Source organism: Aquila chrysaetos, chromosome 19 (genome assembly GCF_900496995.4).
Source record: "Aquila chrysaetos chrysaetos chromosome 19, bAquChr1.4, whole genome shotgun sequence".
NCBI classification, from domain to species: domain Eukaryota; kingdom Metazoa; phylum Chordata; class Aves; order Accipitriformes; family Accipitridae; genus Aquila; species Aquila chrysaetos.
This window is the reverse complement of record NC_044022.1, coordinates 27,960,996-27,976,474: the sequence shown is the minus strand read 5'-3', so window position 1 is coordinate 27,976,474 and position 15,479 is coordinate 27,960,996. Positions and strand designations below refer to the sequence as shown.

At 52.7% G+C, this 15,479-nt stretch overlaps 2 long non-coding RNA genes across 4 annotated transcripts; both read right to left on the bottom strand.

Annotated features, from left to right (window-relative positions):
* Positions 1-673: 673 nt before the first annotated feature.
* LOC115353620 lies at positions 674-5,067 on the bottom strand. 2 transcript variants are annotated; one of them, XR_003927628.2, is made up of 4 exons: positions 4,959-5,067; positions 2,454-2,757; positions 2,201-2,316; positions 674-714 (listed from the first exon to the last, which is right to left on the bottom strand). It is a non-coding gene; the product is annotated as an uncharacterized LOC115353620 (long non-coding RNA). The 2 variants fall into 2 exon arrangements; XR_003927627.2 differs by lacking the exon at positions 4,959-5,067 and having other exon boundaries at positions 2,454-2,958.
* Positions 5,068-6,302: 1,235 nt separating this feature from the next.
* Positions 6,303-10,402, bottom strand: LOC115353603. Of its 2 annotated transcripts, XR_003927625.1 has the most exons (3): positions 9,167-10,402; positions 7,915-9,071; positions 6,303-7,093 (listed from the first exon to the last, which is right to left on the bottom strand). It is a non-coding gene; the product is annotated as an uncharacterized LOC115353603 (long non-coding RNA). The 2 variants fall into 2 exon arrangements; XR_005930924.1 differs by lacking the exon at positions 6,303-7,093 and having other exon boundaries at positions 7,422-9,071.
* Positions 10,403-15,479: the final 5,077 nt, after the last annotated feature.

The window sequence follows — 15,479 nt, the reverse complement described above, 5'->3', positions numbered from 1 at the left end:
ATAGTCACGCATAACGCAGTTCCTAAAGTTTCTACGGCTACGTTTCAGACTTAATGTGAAAAATGATCACGTCCAAAACAGGATTCTAATTAAAGTTTACAATTTATTATATGAATAGAGGCAAGCAAACAGCGCTGGGTGCACCGGGAGCCTCTGCTCTACCAAGGCACACCCCGTCAGGTCTAATTGTGCAGGTTAAGTACAGGTTCTACATACATATTCACTAGATTCCTGAGAAATGTTATACATATTCATTAGTTTTTCCGGGAAACTATTAACATATGTAAATGTCCTTTACGCAGGCGCATTGAAGGCCTCTGGTGGTCCTCAGGAGTCCTCTGGTGGTCTTCCATAGTCTTCCTCACTTGTCCGCTATTTGACCCTCCTCAGGTGATTCTGCGCAGTATGGTCCTTTACATGTTTTGATACCTTAGCGCTTGTTAGTGTTCTTATTATCTAAGTTCTCATTAGCGGTATAGCACCGTACGGTTAGTTTAAGCTAAATTATCTACAAGGATGGGAACAAAAGGCAGGAGTTCTTATCCTTTCCGGCCTTATCTATTCAAGCAAGGCCTCTACTTGCGTTTTCTTAACAAGATCGTAAATTCATCGAACACTTACTTAATTAAGTCTTGTGATCGCTCTTGGTTCCTTCTTGCTCATCATTCCTAAGTACCAGTCTCTGACAGGCTTAATCCTTGACAAACACCAGTCCTGGGTATGTAAAGTTACAGAGAGACAATCATTAAGCAATAAGCAGTTTGTTCTCTATATCAATCCCCCCCGCCTTTTTCTTTAAACCTTTGCAACTATAGGATTCCGCTACTTCCGAGAGACCGTGTGAAGTATTTTTCGATTTCTACTTGATGTCTGATTTTATTTCGTTTCCAACTTTTGTAATTCCCTACTGTTATATGGCTTTTGCAGGAAGCAAGAACTATATACATACTCTCCTACTTCCCTTAGGCCTACGGTTATACAAGATCAAGCAAAACGGTTAAAGATTACATATGCAGAGAGGGTCACATTTCACCATGCGGCCCTATCGTTGTTTTATATTGACACGAATCAGGTTAATATATTTCACACTTAACAATCCTATACGTTATGCTTCACAATTTTACTTCTTAATCAAACCTAACTCTTCTACGTGATTAAATTTTTATTTCTTTACCAGAATATTTGCAACAGCTGGAGCCCAGCAGGAACAGGGGGGGCATGGCCCGACCCCCCCAGCGCCTCACCTCTTCCTCCCCTGGGCTCCCTCACGGCCCCTCGCCCCGTGCAAAGGGAGCGCAAACGCAGCCCGGATGGCAACGGGGACGGACGGCCAGTGTTCGTTCAGCCAGTCGCGCGCCTAACGAGTCCTGCCAGCGAGTCCGCTCCGGGGCTCGGACCCCCCCCCGACGCTCCCCCTGCCCCTGGGACACCTCTGATAGCATATGTCCATACATTCTGTATGGCACGTCTAAATATTTGGATGGTTTTAATGTTTTGTACCAGCCGTGGAAACTGGTTTGCTGCTGGGTGACTGTAAAAGTGAGATTTGGTAAATAATTATTAGAAATCTTACACTAACACAATGATTGAAACAGTAGACAAAAGTATAGCCAAGCAGTTAACTAGCAGAGGTAGGTACTCCTAAGTTTTGCAGTTCTTTGCTCTTAGGACTAGATGTTCCTGTGCACTAGATGAGAACAATGCTGATGCGTTAAGCTTCAAGATCAAAGAACAAGGACAAGAATAAAGACTTCAAGGACAGCCAGCAAGAACTTCAAATGGGCCGGTGGTCGCAAAAGCAGCCCTTCGTCTCAAACGGATCCTTCACTGCGCATGATTGGATGTAGGCAGTACAGTGATAATCGGATGCCATCATTTTTATGTATACGTATACTAATCTGATTAATATGCAATTAGTTATTCTATAGAACCTGTGTGTGCTAAACCTGTGGCACGCACGCTAGGTGGAACTATCCCCCGTGCATCCAGCGCTGCAATGAAGAATGCCTGCTTTCTAAAACTCCAAAACGACCCTTAGAGAGTTTCTTCGACCGGCTTTTCAGTATCAGAGGTACAAGGGAGGAAAGGAGAAAAAAAAAAAAAAAAAAAGGCAGCGGTGTGGGAAAGAGAGGGGGCCGGGCAGGGCCAGGGAGGGACCGGAACGCAGAAGAGGGGAGAGAGACAGGGCCCCGAGGCTCACCACAGCTCTTGTTCTTGGCGCTGCCAGGAGAATTGGCCAGTTCAGACGCTTCTTTCTGCTCCTCTCCCGCTCCCCTCCTCTGCTGTAACTCCGGCTGCACGGCTGTCCTCCTCCCCCTAGGAGAACACGTGTCTCACAGGTCTTGCAAGACGAGGCTTCCTAGGCACAGAGCCTCGCTCGCTCGCACACTACGTGGCCGTACGGCACCGTCGGTGCTGCATACGGACCCTGCAGTGCACCTCGGCAGTCTGACCTGCTGCGGACTACGAGGAGGGATCCTTCCACACGCGGAGAGGCAGGCTCTCTCTTGCCTGCAGCGGGAGGCAGCTGCCGGCCGGCCGGCCTTCCATTTCTTCTTCTCTACCTTTCTCTGGCCTCTCCAGCTTCAGCCGCAGCAGCTCCTGCCCACAGCCGGTAAGTGCCCCACCTGTCCCTTTGTGCTCCGGCGCCCGCGCGGAGAGGGAGGCCAGGCAGAGACAGCCCACGCAAGCCTGAGGCTGCTGCAGTCAACAGCATCCCCAAGGGAGGAAGAGACAACCATGCCCTCAGCGCAGCCTCTGCGAAAGAGAAGCATCGACTCATTACCGCAGATCGCCCCTGGCCAGAGCCCCTCCTTCTGCAGAGGCTTCTGGAGATGCACCGAGGGCCAGCTTGCTGCCCTCACGACAGGGCTCGGGGGCTGCCTGCAGCCACAGCACAGGCTCCAGGGGAGGGGCTGGAGCTGGGGGCAGCCGCACGGGCCGAGCGGGGCCGGGGGAGGCGCCAGGGGAGCTCTGGCGACTCGGGGAGGCACCCACTGGCCGCGCCTGGGGGGTGCGCGCCTCCGACCCCTCTTCCCTTCTACCGGTGGCTCTCGGGGAACTCCCCGGCCCGGCTCGCCTCCAGCAGACCGGGAGCCTGCCGTGGCGGCCGCTTCGCAGCTTCCCGTCCCGGCAGCCCCGGGCAGCCAGCGGGCAGGAGGCACCCCCCGCCCCCGCCCTCACCCTCGCCCCCGCCGGCGGGGGTCGCTTGCCTCACCCGCGGTCCCGGTGCTCGCCCGCTGCCGCCGAGACCCGCGCCCTGCGCGCCGCCACGCTGCTCCCGGGGACCGCGCATGCGCCGGAGGGGTGGGAGCCGGCGCGCGACCGCCGGGCTGCAGTACCGCGCTTTGGCCACAAGGCGGCAGCAGCGGAGGCGGCGGCGGCGGTGCTGCTGCTGCGCACCTGTGCCGTGCCGGCGCTGCAGTTCCGCGCTTCGGCCACGAGGCGGCAGCAGCAGCGAGCGGACGGCGGGACACGCGTGCCCAGGGGCGGCCCCGGCGCTGCGGTTCCGCGCTGTGCGCGCTTTGCGCGCCGAGCGCCCGCCGACACCGCGCGCCTGGGGCGGCAGCGGCGTTTCCTTACCGGGAGGAAGCAACGAGCACGGCGGCACCTCCCGCCGGTGCCGCATTGCCGTTTACCGTCGGACGGCACGTGCAGGACAGGGGCAGCCCCGCGCACTCGCAGCCTCCGAGCTGCAGTACCGAACATTGGTCGCAGGGTGGCAGCTGCGAGGGCTTGGCGCGGCGCGCCAGCGCGCATGCGCGGCTCCCAGCTGCAGTTCCGAACTTTGGTCAATAGGCGGCGGAAGAGAGCGCTGGCAAAACGCGCCGCCACCGCGCATGCGCGAATCCCGAGCAGCTGCACGGCGTCGTGGTTGCCAGGCAACAGCAGGAGGGCCGTAAACCGCGCCGCTGCGCATGCGCAGTTGCCGATACGCCGTGTCGCGCTATGGTTGCTAGGCAACAGCGGCGAGAGCCGTAAAAGGCGCAGCGCGCATGCGCGCATCCCCAGCTGCCGTACAGCGTCTTGGTTGCTAGGCAACAGCAGGAGCGCCGTAAAGCGCGCCGCCGCGCATGCGCGGTTGCCGAGACGCCGTTTCGCGCTGTGGTTGCTAGGCAACAGCGGCGAACGCCGTAAAAGGCGCATCGCGCATGCGCGCCTTCCCAGCTGCCGTACAGCGTATTGGTTGCTAGGCAACAGCAGGAGCGCCGTAAAGCGCGGCACCGCTCATGCGCGGTTGCCGAGACGCCGTGTCGCGCTATGGTTGCCAGGCAACAGCAGGAGTGCTGGCAAAACGCACCACCGCGCATGCGCCGCTCCGATCTGCAGTACCGAACTCTCGTCAATAGATGGCAGAACAGAGCACTGGCAAAACGCGCCGCCACTGTGTATGCGCCGCTCCCGATCTGCTGTACCGCGTTTTGGTTGCCAGGCAGCAGCAGGAGGGACGTAAACCGCGCCGCCGCGCGTGCGCGGTTGCGGATATGCCGTGTCGCGTTATGGTTGCCAGGCAACAGCAGCGTGTTCCTTAAAATGCCCCAGCGCGCATGCGCGCCTACCCAGCTGCCGTACCGCGTTTTGTTTGCTAGGCAACAGCAGGAGCGCCGTAAATTGCGCCGCTGCGCATGCGCCGTTTTGGGGATGCCGTGCCGCGCTTTGGTTGCTAGGCAACAGAAGGAGCGTGGCTTAACGCGTCACCACGCATGCGCGGCTCCCGAGCTGCCATACTGCGTTTTGGTTGCCAGGCAACAGAAGCGATTGCCGTAGACCGCGCCACTGCGCATGCGCGGTTGCCGAGCTGCTGTGCCGCCCTTTGGTTGCCAGGCAACAGAATGAGCGCCGTACAACGCATGCGCGGATCGCGAAGGCCAGTACCGCGTTTTGGTTGCCAGGCAACCGCAGGGAGCGCGGCAAAACCCGCCTCCGCGCATGCGCAGATCCTGCACGCCAGTTCCCACCTTCGGTCGCCGGGCAGCAGCATTCCCGTAACGATCCTCTTTTGAGCATCAGCTGCAGGAGAGATGACTGACAGCTCAACCCAGTACAGACCAGCCACAGGCGGTAACTACTTACTGGGGGCACGGGGCTTACATTGCCCTGCCCTTTCCCCACTCGCAGCCCGGGCAGTCACCTTCATTGTCTCCCTTCCAAAAAGCACCCGAGGGGCTGGAGCGGTTACAGCAGTCAAGCACAAAGAACAGACAATTCAGGCGGTTGCTTCTGTCCCTGTCCCCCCACCCCATTATCTAGACAGGAGAAGCAGCACAGGGAACCTGCAAAGGGCAGGGGGGACGGGGGGTTCCCCTGGAGCAAGCCCCAGGGACTGTGGTATCTGTCTGCACGTGGTACCAGGGTTCTGGGAGTGACAGCAGCCAGTCAACAGATGCTGGCGAGAGATTTTTAAAAAAATAACGCAATACAGGTGACAGCATGAAGGCAGGCCACAAGAGACCCAAAGCTGCTTTGTGCCAAAGGGGCAGCTCTGTTCAGCAGGAAACGGCGCGTCCCAGCAGACCAGATGTGAGCGGCCCACCTGCAAGCGAGCGATACCCTGGCAATCCTGGGGCTCTGTTGGGGTGGGGCGCACCCTTCCTCACCTCTGTGCTATCACAACTCTGCTCTCCTAATCCTGCACGCACGCAAGGCTTCTTGTGCGGGGCTTGTCTCTTATTGAAGAGACACTGCACGGTGTTACCACCCTGCCCTCTGGCGTGCAAAGTAATTAGATGTGAAGCAAGGAAAGCAAAGTGGCATCTTGGTATATTAGGTGTCCTCAGCAGATGACTGTAGAGCCCTGGAGGTTGTCCTGGTTTAACCCCAGCTGGCAGCTAAGCATCACACAGCTGCTTGCTCACTCCCGTCCCCACAGTGGGATGGGGGACAGAATTGAGAGAAAAAGTAAAACTCATCAGTTGAGATAAAGACAGTTTAATAGGACAGAAAAGGAAGGGAAAATAATAACAACAACAATAATAATAATAGAAAATACAAAACAAGTGATATACAATACACTTGCTCACCACACACTGACCAGTGCCCAGGCAATCCCTGAGCTGCAGTGCCCCCTGGCCCACTCCCCCCAGTTTATATACTGGGCATGATGTAATATGGTATGAAATACCCCTTTGGCTCATTTAGGTCAGCTGTCCTGGCTGTGTCCCCTCCCAGTTTCTTGGGCACTCCCAGCCTCCATTGGCAGGGCAGTATGAGAAGCTGGAAAGCCCTTGACTTGGTATAAACACTGCTTAGCAACAACTAAAACATCAGTGTGTTATCAACATTATTCTAGTACTAAATCACAAACACAGCACTATACCAGCTACTAGGAATAAAATTAACTTTATTCCAGCCAAAACCAGGACAAGTTTCCATCTTTGCTCTGTACATGAGCATAGCTCTGCACTCCTTGCCGCTCCTTGCCAGCAAGCGTGCCAGTTGCCCTTTGCTGCCAGCAGCACGCAATACTTAGTAGGCTGGATAGGCTGTTCTGCCAACATGTTGGGTGAGCATCTCAGTTCCTTTGGCTGCCTAATTTGCCTCCTTAAAACAAACACTTCAACACCCAGTTTAATTCAGACTCCTCTAAATATCTCCTGGCCTGCAAGCCATTTTCAGCTAGTAATAGAGCTGAAATACAGTGCTGATAGAAATCTAGCTGTCATCTTGCTCTGATAGCAAAAGGCTTTTGTAACTTGAACCCCTGATTGTTTTGGCATCAAGACCACAAGGCAAGAAATACACCTCTCCTTGAAGAAGCAAGACACCTGCCAAACAGCTGTGCACAGTGATACGTGGCTGCCTGTGACTGACAGCTTTTTCTGCTAAAACCAAAGCATGGTTCCCTTGTGAAGAGCCATGGGCAGTGTAGAAAGTACCTCAGCTGTCACCAGGGAACAGCATCTTTGACTGGAACGTGCAGCAGCCTGTTGTTGTCCCAGCTCCTTGCCCTTGAGAAAGCAGCTGCCTGTTGCAACAGCAGAACTGCTGCTGTCCAAGGGGAAAGGAATGACTTGGTGTAAAGCGCTCCAGGGCGTCTGTGTCCCATGCAGAGTCGATGACCTCGGCAGCCTGTACACAGGGCCAGGCTAACAACCTGAAGGAGGAGAAGGAGGCACAGGGGGTAGCAGTTTCTACAACAACTGTACTTTCCAGCCTAGCTGGACAGAGTAAGAGGCAAGAGAAAGGGGCCTGCTAGGTCCCTCGAGAGGCAGAGTTGCTGTAGATTGTGCCGTGGCTGTTTCACTCTTTGCCTGTGGCAGTGTGACTTCCCAGCGGTTGGGAGGCAGGTATGCTTGCATGGCCTGAGTACTGCTGCTTACAGAGCAAAAGGCGCTGTAAAGCAGCAATAAAGAACAATGTTGGCCTGTCAAAATGGTAGGAATAACATGGAGAGCCTAAAGCATTAGCCAGGCAGGGCTTGCAATTAAACTTGTGTCATGGTTTAATCCCAACCAGCAACGAAGCACCACACAACTGCTCACTCACTCTCCCCACCCCGGTGGGATGGGGGAGAGAATCACAAGGGTGAAAGTGAGAAAACTCGTGGGTTGAACAGCCCCCCCTGCCAACCTACTCCCTAGTTTTATTACTGTCCCAATTGTGTCCCCTCCCAACTTTCTGTACACCCCCTCCCTACTTGCTGGCAGGGTGGTGAGGAGTGGGGTGGGGTGCAGTGAAGCAGGGCGGTGGAACTTTGGGAGGGGGCAATGGGCAGGTGGGGGGGTGCAGGCAGCGCTCCGGGGGTCTGGAGGCAGAGCGGGGAGACAGTGGAGGGGAGATAGGAAGGCAGGGGTTGTGGGCAGGTCACGCGTGGGGGAAGGAAAAAAAGCCTTGCATGGGGGGTGGGGAGGAAGCCTGAGATACTGCCCAAAACCTCAGCCTGCCCGCACCGATTCCCATCTCCCGCTCCTTTACCTTGGCCGCTCACCCGCCCTGCCTCTGCCATTTACAGGTTACCACACTGAGGCTTGGGTACCACTTGTAAGACAGAACCAACAAGGGATGCTTCTAACTTCACCAACAATACAACACCTGAAAAATAACTGCTGCTTCAGCCCACTAGTCATGGCTCACCTTAACCAAATCAGCTCCAGTGCCGATATCCCGATTGCTTCACACCTTCAAAAAAAAAAAAACCAACCAAAAAACCCCAGTATCTCTAAGTTAGTCATACAGACACCAGTCACATCTTCCCTCCAACACCACACGCCAACCCACATTCTTACGGCGCTCTGCTCGCCCCTCCTCCATTGCGCTTTGGTGCACAGCTTGTCCCTCTGCAACTGCAAAATCAGTACCAAATAAGTCACCCAGATGCGGTGCGATAGCTTAACAAATTCAGAGGTCTTGTTTCCATTTAGGAATACCATCTAGATTCCCTACCCAGCACATGCTCACTTTTTGCATAAAGGACCCCAGACCCTCTCTCTGCCCAAATGTGTCCTATCCTGAACTGCCCTCTCTGCTATGCTGAATTTAAGACCCCTCCCTGCCACCCTACACAAAGATAGCATCAGCCCCTCAACTTAGCTTTCAGAGGGCTGGGGATCAGAATCCATCCTTGACAAAGACCACCTAGGCTACCTAGGATGTTGCTGTAATCCCACCCAGTTCCTCTTCATCATCTGCAAACAGAGTGCCATCCGTCAGTTTCATGCCAGTCAATGCTGATCTCATCTGCAATGACAGCCTCCTCAAAAGCATCGTGATGCTCTGCTCGCTTGTTCCCAGTCTAACGCTGGATGTTGTGGCCAGCGTCACCCGTAGCACCTAGAAAACCAGAGACAAAGTGACCTTTGTGCCTAGAAGCAGTCACCTGCTTACAAACAACTTGACAGTTCAAAAATAACCACCACTACGGTTTGGCATTGCACCTTGCCCAACACACTCAGGGATGGACACCCTGCTATGCACATGATTTCATGAGTTGTTTTGCACCTCCAAAACAGAGTGTTAACAGGTCATATAGGCACCAACAATGGAACTGTTCCTTCCACTGTTGCGTGCCAACCAACGTTCTTATGGTGTTCCACTTGCCTTCTCTCTTCAGCATCCAGCTCCCTGCTGTGCATCTGCAGCGACAAAATTAAATGAAGTCAACTGGATGCTGACAAATAACATAACAAACAGCAAACTGTCCCCATTCGGACTTCTTTGCTCCACTAACCTTCTCAATCGGTGCTTTGCACTCCCATCCACCATGCTGAGTCAGCTACATGAGCTAGTTCAAGAAAAAGAAAAACAGTAATGCCCACAAAAAGTATGCACCCATCCCTCTTCTTTCCCCTGCCCCACCAGCCACGTCCAGGCTTTCCCCCAGCAGGCTAACACACCCTTTCCCGCAGAAGGCTAACATGGCTCTGCTCGCTTCCCATGCTGTGCCTGTGGGGTCAGTGGCTGTGTCAGGCACCCATTCGTACAGTCCATCCATCTCCGATGTCTCAGGAACCATAACCTTCGATGCCGGGCCTCCCTCAGGAAAATGCAGAGAAGCACACAGATGTTATATACTGCTTTCCGAAAAAGAGAGCCTGCCATGCAAAACAGAGTAACAAATCCCTTTGACTGACTTACGTACTCAGGCAACACAAAGAGACCCCAAAAGCACACAACCCAAGCAATCAACCTCACCTCCACCATTGTGGCCCGCAACACCATCTACTTGCTTTTGCTGTCGTGCCTCGCTCGACTGTCCTGCTTAGCCTAGACTTATTACTTAAACTGCAAGAGTAAGTTCAACTACCAACACACAAAAATTACAGTTACTGCCAGATGACTCCAGTATAGGTAGAGACTGACAGAGCTCAAAAACTCAGGCCAGCAAACACCAAAAGAGGTATGGGTAGCAAATGACTGTGGCTGGTGTAATGACAGACTTTCCCTTTATGGATAAATAACTCTTAAATGACTTCACGAACTGCAGCACGGAGAACCCCTCAGTAGACAGTATGCTCAAATGAGAGTGCCAACGTAAACAGGACATGACACTGGGCTGCCGGAAGACACTTACATACGGAATGCTACTATTAGATAACACTGCGCTATGAAGTCTTAAGCCAAAACCGCACAACAGTTACAGCAGACCTGAGTGCAGACAGATGCTGAATATGACTAGATGCTCACAAAATGGAGACAGGCACCAAAATCTAATGGAGACCCCTCAGACCTAAAAACGTGATGACAACTGCTTCTTGCCAAAATATGAGCCTGAGGAGGAAAAGCGGAAGGTAACACAGACCGAGCTATTAAAAACTACATACAAAAATAGGCATTACTTCAGATTGCGGCATGGTTCTGCCAGGTGGATCTAACCGGGGCGCCTGGATGTAATGCCCTCCAAGTAGTATCCAAGATATCCCTCACGCCTTGGAAGTATCAAAGGCTCCCCCATCCTGAACCATGTTTTGTGTGTCTGAGCCCACCCCGCTCATGCCCCCCACCCTCCTGCCCCATGACCTGGCCTCCCCATGATGAAAATCAAACAGAATGAATAAGAACTCTGCTCCACCACTTGGCCTCCTGAAGATGCTCGATTCATTCACTGACAAACACCACAGATATCCTCGTGCCGCTTCTCAAATGCGGGCTGGCCCTTGGATGCCTGTACTGCCAAAGGAAATAAAAATGATTATGGTCTGGTAGCTTGCTCCATCATCCTCTTGTTCTAGAAATTTAAAGGAAGCTACCATCCCGACTGCTACATAAAAGGAGTTTGCGCAGTAGATGACTGAGCCCATCCCTGTAAATTAAAAACTCCACTATGACCCTGCTTTGCCTTTCAGCAATGGTGCCTGTCATCGGGGTGTCCCAAAACCCTTTGTGAGTCACCAGAAGAATCAGATACAAGTAGTTCAAAACATCTGTCAAATAAGATATGACCTAAAAACATAGGTGTAACCCACCTTACCCTAAAACCAGACAGCTAGATGGCTTCCTCCCACACAAAATGTACATCTTAGACAACTACACAAAACAGAACAACATTACACCAAACAGAACAAAAACCTTGCCCTCTGACACTCTGAAACAGATTAGTGTACCCACATAATCTATACTTTGACAATCAACCCATGTACTTGACTTCCTCCTCACAATCAGCCCCTCAATGATGAAAGAAAGCCCGATGCTACCTCCCCAATGCCCCAGAATTCCAAGCGCTCCGCTTCCCTCTCCTCCACTCCTGTCATGGGAAAATGTTGATAACTATACCTCAAAAAAAAAAACCCCAAAACAGAAAGCAAGCCACAGGGACCTGGATGTCAAAAGATGACCTGACTTTGAGATGACTCTCCGCCGGGAGAGACTTAGGGTTCTAGGGTCCTGAGGTTTTGCAGGTGTTTTTACTTACCTTGCGTTTTTTAGTTTCTTTTTCAAGGGGTCCAATTTTAGCTTGCTGTCTATTTTAGGACTAGGATAGTGGGTTTGGATTTGCATAAGATATGTTTTCTGGGTGGTTTTCTGACTGTTGTGGTGGTCCAGGTTGTGTTTGCAGTCCTTTAAACATAATTTCCGGTTAAATGTGGTTGCCTTCTGGTCATCGTGTTTCATTTGCGTTTCTGTCCAACTCCATTCTGGTGGGTTTCAGACCACTTAGTGGCTATTATGGACAACATCCATTCCTATGGAACTCAGTTCCAGTGTTACTACATAGTTTCTCAGGTTATTAGTGCAACTTCCAGTTTAGATTGGACCACTTCTGGCAGTTTTGCAGGACTTCCGGCGGATAGTGACCAGCTTCTGTAGGACTAACAGGCACTTCTGGGTTATTGGGAAGACTTGTACCCCCTCGAGAACAACTTCTGTGGAACTAACATGCACTTCTGGTGTTTGGGTAGGACCTCTTCTCCATAGAGGTACACTTTCAGAGGACTAATGGGTACTTCCGCATTTTAGGGAGGACTTTGTGGCATTCTAGGCTGTTCTGGTCAGACATCTTTGACATGAACCTCATTAGCATAAAAAAATACACCTCGCGGCATATTGCGTGGCTCAACATGGCCACCAGGAAGCCCAGTGCTCAAAGACTGCACCCCCGGTATGCCCTACGGGGACCCCCCGCCCTCCTCCCACCACTATCTGGGACCCGGCAGCTGCCACAGAGGCCTGAGCCCAGTCTTGGCAACCCCACCACCAGCCGGGGGCTCACCCGCCACTGGCCCTGGTTCGTCTCCCATACTGCCACAGCCCACATGCACAACCGCCACCCCACCCCTCTGGCACGGTCCCGACCCACCTCAGGCCCCCTGCACATGCTTCGTGACCTTTCCCAGGGCATCCTTTTCCTAGCGATCCCCCTCCACTTCGACATGCTCCTGACCTGACCCAGGCTTCCCTGCAGCACTGCTACGGCCCATCAGCCCCTCCCCACCCCGACCTGGACTCCCTCCAGACTGGTCCCAGTGCCCAGACATCCCTGCATGCCTGGGTGTGGCCCTTCCACTGCCCCGGTGCACCACCTTCCCCCAGCACAGCCCCTAGCTGCCCACCGCCCCAGTGCTGCATCCTCCTCCAGCCCCAGTGCAGTTCTCCCTGGGCCCTGTTCTGGTGCATGCCTGGACTCCGCCACCAGAAGTCACGTTGCCTGGGACAGTCATGGTTGCAGGGATGCCCTGCACATGCAGGACATGCAGCCCCAAAGACAGACCCCTGTTCACCTTCTCTGCAGTTTCAGCCACAGTCTTGACCCCTGCCGGCAATTCCTGTCCCAGACTGACCCCAACATGATGACCCCGAGCAGCACAGTCCCATCGAGCACGTGGCCTCTGTGAGCAGCACAGTCCCCCACGCCCACCTTCAGACGCAGCTGGTACAACCAGCCCCCGTGGCCCACAGCTGTAGCCCATGGGTAACAGGGGCCATCACCATTAGCCCCAAGCTGGGGCTAATCGAGAGCTGGGTAGCAGAGGTGTGGCCCAGCCCTTGAGAGCAGTTTGCTGAAAGTTAAATGGAGAGCCCTGGGATACACAAAGAGGAAAAAGTATTAAAGGTGACAAGAGAGTAAATGCAGAGCACTGCTGTGCAACAAAAGGAAGGCAAAGAAAGCCACCAGGGGATGACAGGGATATGGAGGACTCTGGGGGCACAGAAGGGTTAAGGGTAGGGAAGCTGGGGCACACCGAAAGGAAAACGATATCCCTGGACCACACAAAAAAGCACATGAAAAACCTTGGGATGGGGAGAAAGTTAAACAGGAAAACTTTGTGGCATGCTGCAGTACAAACGCATGGCCCAGAGGTATGAAGAAAGGCACACGGAGGCCTCAGCACAACCCAAAAATGTGAATTGAGGGGTTCAGAGGGCAAACGGAGGGCTCTGGGGCACTACAAAATACAAATGAAGGGTCTTGGTGCATACCAAAAGGGCCATAATGCATTCTGTGGGGATCAATGTGGCTGATGGAAGTTGCCTGCCAGCACTCCCTGTTCCTGTTGAAATCCTGTCTTCCAGAACCACCCACATCTGCCTCAGACACACTGGGGACATCTCAGTTTGTTGCAGGCAAACTGAGGAGCAGCCTGCGGACCTCACACAGCTCTGGAGGGTGATGGGAAACGCCATCAACAGCCCCGACTATTCACGGCAACACAAAGGAAATCCCCCACAACCACAAAAACAGCATGGGGGTTCTTCAGGAATCCCCAGAGACCCCAAAAGGGTCCAAGAGACCTTGGGACCAGCCTCCACCCCTTCAGACCCAATGGATAACCCTCCTTCTCCTGGCCACTGTCTTCTGGCACTTTCTATCAAGGCTAAAGGGACTGCAGGAACCACAGACATGAGTACAAAGAATGAAGAAATTGTTTATTAATGCACATAAACAACATCTGACAGTAAGTCTGCCATGGGGCTCAGTGCTAATACACAGCCCCTTCTCTTCCAACACCCTAAGAGTCATTAATGGACCAGCACTCATGTGTGGTGAGGAAGGGCCAACTCCTGCTGCTGCCTGTGGTGTAGCAAGTCACTGAGTAGCTGTCAGCCACCCCCCATACCCCCCAAACACTTCTCCCTTTGGGGACAGGATTCAGATCTTATGTTTGAGAGGCAAATCCTGCTCTCACCTGTCTGCATTTCTCCCCTACCCCTAAGACTAGAGCTCTGCAAGAAAATTTCACATCTCTCTGGTCATTCACCACCTCAGCAGTATGACTGAATGGGTCATGCCAGCACTCTACTGAAGCAAGACCTAAGATCTGAACACACACTCAAATACTGGCTGTCAAAGGGGGAGGTTACAGTAATGATCCTAACCAGAAAATATTGTACAAGAGTTAGTGATCCATTTAACAGTTAACCTGAGAAGGCACAGGCCTGGTGCTGTGGTATGTGGTAATTAAAGCTTGGCCTTCAAGCCTGCATTGTGCTGTGCATATCCCTTGCTCACAGGATAACGTTAGCCACCTAATAATGGTAACAAAGGAACCTGTAGACAGTTTCCACTTGGCACTGGCAATTACATCACCTGCATGTCCTTCTCCTTATTGTAAAGTAAAGCAGCAGGTTCTCAAGTGAACATCCTTTTGTTTGGCAGTAGAAATGATGAATGGTATTATTTTGTTCTAAGAAAATAAGAGCTCAAGGGACCAAGCTGTCGGTGGAACCTCTCCATAAGCAGGATCTGCACTGCAATGCTGTGCCCTGACAGGAGGTCCCTCTAACTCAGCACAACTCCACGTTCCCAGCATCTGAAGGGACATAAGATTACCTGTATTATCCTTTTTTTCCTTCTGGTCTTAGCTTCAATAAATGGCATTTTAATCAATACCTTATATAGTCTGAGTGCTTTTCTTACTGAGATCACAAACTAGCGCCGGTGCACTACTTCTGTGAACCTATTCTGCATCTTTTATTTTCTTACCTTTGCATCCTGTCCTGACACAAAGCAGCAGGACCTCTAGCATAAGGGCAACAAGGAATATAGGTGATCCAGTTTATAACCTGAGTTAATTCCACAGCCTGCTGGGGATGTAAACCAGGAAATCCTTCACAGATTCTTCATGGATTCTTCATAATGCAGCTCCTAGCATCACCTGATTCATGTGCCTTCTGCAGCAGGAAGACCCTATTCAAGTGCATCAAGTTGCAATTCCTCTTCTGGCTCCTCCTCAATGCCTCAGTGGATTGTGCTTCTCATCTTTTTTATTTACATGCTCCCCACCTGATGCCCTGCTGAGTCACAGGACCTCCCCAGTCTCCTCCAGATCCTGGACACTGGCCATGCACAACTGCAGGAGGAGGGAGCTTGATGGGAAATGGAGCCAAGTGATTGCAGGGCCTGCTCCTGCTCCAGTGTCTGCCAGCTCCTTGGATACATTACAGGCCCAGCAGGTACTCTCAAAGGCTCTCTGCTTTGTGTACCCCTTTCCTTATCACAGCCAGTAGAAGCCATGAAAAGCCACTGAGGTTATTCCACCTTCTCTTTAATTTCACAGGTTTAGAGACACCTCTTCTCACTGAAGAATTCAGAAGGCAACCTGATT